The sequence below is a fragment of the Lygodium microphyllum genome, chromosome 4 (genome assembly GCF_053477565.2).
Source record: "Lygodium microphyllum isolate KBCC chromosome 4, Lygodium_microphyllum_v1.1.10, whole genome shotgun sequence".
Taxonomy (NCBI): Eukaryota; Viridiplantae; Streptophyta; class Polypodiopsida; order Schizaeales; family Lygodiaceae; genus Lygodium; species Lygodium microphyllum.
The window spans coordinates 176,301,067-176,305,548 of record NC_141138.1 but is presented as its reverse complement, the minus strand read 5'-3'; positions in this window follow the sequence as shown (position 1 = coordinate 176,305,548).

Sequence of the window (4,482 nt, the reverse complement as noted above, 5' to 3'; positions counted from 1 at the left end):
GGATAAGTCCATTGAGCTTGTCAAAATACCTATGGATATGAATCCTACATATCTACTCACTAAAAGTCTCCTAGTGGAATGATATGCCTCCTTAGGAAGATGATGGGCATAGGATGAGATGATGTCTTTCCTCATTCCGTTGTACTTTGTGTGTACATATTGTATTTTTCTCTTTTTTCTTTTCACTCCTCACTGAAGCACATTTTCCTTTAAGTGGGAGGTTATTGGGGGTCAAAGGCTGCATGTGTCTAGCTGCCTACATTTAGTTATATACAAACTCGCACACCTATATACTATAGGTGGTGGGTGCCTATCACTATCACTTTTTTCCTCTTTTTTTTAGTGACAAATAGAATAAGGGAAGTCAGGTCAGACATTGAGCCAGTTAGAGGTCCCACAAATCAATCTCACTCTTGCTTGAGCCTCCATAGTTATTGTACTCTTCTTGCTTCTACTTGTGCTTCCATCTTTTGCTCACCTTTCACTTGTGTTTAAGGCACAACCAAGGTGGTTGAGAGATTAACATAGTGGTTGAGCCCTATCTTGTTGGTGGGCTAAGGATTCTCATGAAGGGCCAAAAATGGCCATAAGGGAATCACATGAATGCATGATGGCCACATGGTTGTGGACTTGTTTGAGTTGGTGCCGTGGAACTTATGTGCACAACCATGGTAGGTAAGAGTTGTGCCAATGCCACAAATGATAATGTGTTTATGATGGCCAAGGGCCCAAGTCCAAGTGAGCCAAGGGTGGTCAAAACAATCAACATGGTAGAGAAAAAGGCATGAAAAGACAAGGCCTATGATGAGCTGGTTTTAGAAGAGGCCCATGTGTCCAAGTGTGAGGTGGTATAATCAATGGGCAAGTAGATGGCCGTGATTGGTATGCATGCTCAGTTGTGGCCTTAGTCAAAGCATGGTCAAGAGGCCTCTAATTAAGATTATGGGTGGTATTGAATGATTAGTGCACTAGAAAGGGGGACCTAATTATGCTATGTTACCCAAGATTATAGGGATAAAAGTGATGATGTGGTGGATTGGTTGTGTGCCCTCAACTTAGACAATGGGTCGTGTCCAAGCGTTGTCCAAGGCCATGGGTGTGGCTGGTCCAAGAAAATGGCTATTATGTAGCAATTAGTGCACGATAGCCATTGCTTAGACCAACCACACCCGGCATCCCAGCCTTCAACTCGTATCTTTCACTTGCATCCACATTCCTTGAAGGCCAATGCATTGTTTAATTATGTTTAATGAATGCCCCTAGGGGTCCTTTAGTATGTTGGCCATGCCTCCAATCCAACCATCCAACCACCCCCTTAATCATAAGTTGATGGTAGTTTGCATAACATGCCTAACATTGGCTAGTGACTATTGGTGATGTGCTTCCATTATGTGAGGCTCAAAAGAACTAAGAGAACATTACATAGGCATGATTTGAGATGAACTAGTTAAAGTCGACCTCCATTGAGAGTATAAGTGGCATCCATTCTCCCTCACCAATACAATACCACTTGTTAAGTCATGTCCAATATATTGGGTAGTTTAGTGATTTGAAGGGTAGAGGAGCCTTACTCATTTGTGGATAACATTTGATATCTATTAAGCCCAACCAATTTGATGCGAATTCGTAAGCATCAAGCTTCTCTCCATGTAGTTTAGATTCTATTATAGATGCATCACAATGTAAAATATTACACGACGCAGCGAACAGAATCTGAGAAAGAGATAGAGAGTACACAACAGATAAGAGGAGAATCAGTAAATTCTTTAACTCCAAACAACTGATACAAAGATGGCTCTGTCCACCCGTGCGCTTCCACTGTGTGAAGCTTAGATGGCGATCTAGATAGAAGATAGGTGAAGAGCTTAAGGCTAGCTGGAACAACTCTGACTGGGTGAAGGATGAGTGAGAGATGGCTGCGAAGGGGTTTAGCTTTTATAGCCCGCGAAGGTCGTTAGGTCGGCCTGCTGACCGACCTACCATATGAGCCTCCACTAGTCGGCCAGGGAATATTCCCTTTACCATTGGGCCGGGGGCGCTGCCCCCGAACCCCCGGCAAGGGGGCCGCTGGCCCCCCTGGGACCCCCTAGCCAGGGGCCGCTTCCGCGGCCCCCGGACCCCACAATAGGGGCCCCTTTTAACTCCCTTACCACGCAACTCAATGCAATGTGCCTCGAGTTGCTATCAGCTTAACCACTCCATCTAACCCAAAGATTAGACCCACAATAGTCACCTTTTTGCCATCCGGTCACATAGACCTCATCTGATATACAAGTCAGGACTCAACCAATGTCCGGGCTCACATTTGGCTTCTCCTCATAATGGGGGCCTTACAACTTTGAGCACCATGGATCATTGGTAGCACCTAATGAGGGTGGGGCATTGATCATATCTAACACCCCCCCTCAATGTCCACCCATAGGTGAACTATCTCCTCGGCCCAATGCCGAGTCTCTAAAGATGAACTTGAAGTAGATCCTTCGTAAGTGCTTTGGTGAAGATATCTGCTCCATTCTCCTCTGTTGGACAGTAGACCAATTCCACTATCCCATCCTCCATCAAATCACGCACATAGTGATACTGGATCTCTATATGTTTGGTGCGTGCATGAAACACTGGATTTTTGGCAATGGCGATGCAACTCTGATTGTCACATCTCAGCATAGTTGGTTCTTCATCCTGCACTCCCATATGCCATAGAATCCTTCTCAACCATACGGCCTCACATGCAGCAAAACAAGCTGCCTTGTACTCTGCTTCGGTAGAAGACAATGCCACTGTTGGTTGCTTCTTACTAATCCAAGAGAAAATTCATGAACCCAAAGAGAAACAATAACCAGAAACTGACTTCCTGGAATCAATGTCTCCTGCCCAATCTGAGTCACAGTTCCCCACAAGAGAAGTTCCGAAACTGTATGTGATACCATAATCAAGAGTTTTCTTCAAGTATCTGAGCACCCGCATCCCAGCCTTCCAATGACTCTCATGAGGCTTGTTTGAGAACCTGCTCAAAACACCAACAGCAAAACTGATATCTGGTCTGGTGTTACACAAGTAGATCAGACTGCCGACCAACCTCCTATACCTCCCAATGTCTGCTAATGCTGATGTATCCTTGACGGATAACTTTGCATTCACCTCCATAGGTGTAGCTATCTCCTTGCACTCGGTCATGCCAAATGCCTTCAAGATCTCCCATGCATACTTCTTCTGAGAGATGAAGATCTTTCCTGGCTCTTGCCAGACTTCAATTCCCAAACAATAGTGCAGCAAGCCTAAGTCTGTCATTTCAAACTCAGAGCTCAAAGCCTTTCGAGTTTGGTTGATCATATCTTCATAGTCACCTGTAATAAGAAGGTCGTCCACATATAGGACAATCACTACAAACTTTTTACCATCCCTGTGAACATACAAGTTAGCATCTGAGGCACATCTTTTGAGGTTTAGGTTTAAAAAGAACCTATCTATCCGCTGGTACCATGCTCTGGGGGCTTGTTTCAGCCCATACAATGCCTTCTTCAGCTTACACACTTTGTTCTCAGAATGGGGGGCCTCAAACCCTGGTGGCTGAGCCACGTACACCTCCTCCTTGAGGTCACCATTTAAGAACGCTGACTTAACATCCATTTGGTACACCGGCCACTTCTTATGGGCAGCCACTGCAAGTACCGTGCGAATAGTGGTCATTCTGGCAGTTGGGACAAATGACTCTTGAAAATCAAACCCTTCAACTTGTGAAAATCCTTGGGCAACCAGTCTAGCTTTGTACTTTTCTAAGGTACCATCAGCCTTGTACTTTACCTTCCAGATCCACTTGGTGCCAATAACCTTCCGCTTTGCTGGTCGATCCACTAGCTCCCAAGTGTCATTCTTCATTATGCTGTCATACTCTGCCTGCATAGCATCCTTCCATGATGGATCTACAAGTGCTTCTTCTAAGTCAGTTGGCTCCTTTACTTCTCTCATAATCTCAACCATCAAGGCCATATTGACTATGTGAGCAGAAGCCCTCCTTTGCTCCTCTATTCTCTGAGACCTCCTTGGTCCGTCTGCCTTCTCCTCAACAGATGCAGGCATAGGATTATTGTGGTCATAGAGCTGCTTCACCCAGTGCGGCAATGGCTTTTCCGGTGGGGTGATGTCAGGTTGGTGAACTTTTTCCTCATCATCTGAAGATGATGCTTCCTCCTCCTTAAGGATAGGGATAGCTCTCGGGACAGGTTCATAGTGGACTACTTCTTCGCTTGATGATAAAGTGGAAGAACTTGCCTTCTCCTCCTCCACTGTATGCGGCTCCTCCTTGAACACCACATCACGACTCGCGATGATCTTCTTTGCCTCTTGGTCATATAACTTGTAAGCCTTCTGCTCATCACTATAACCCAAGAAGATACATTTTCTGCTTTTTGGTTGTAACTTGTTTCTCTTCTCATCTGGAACATGTGCATAACATTCACATCCAAAAATTCTGAAATGTGAAAC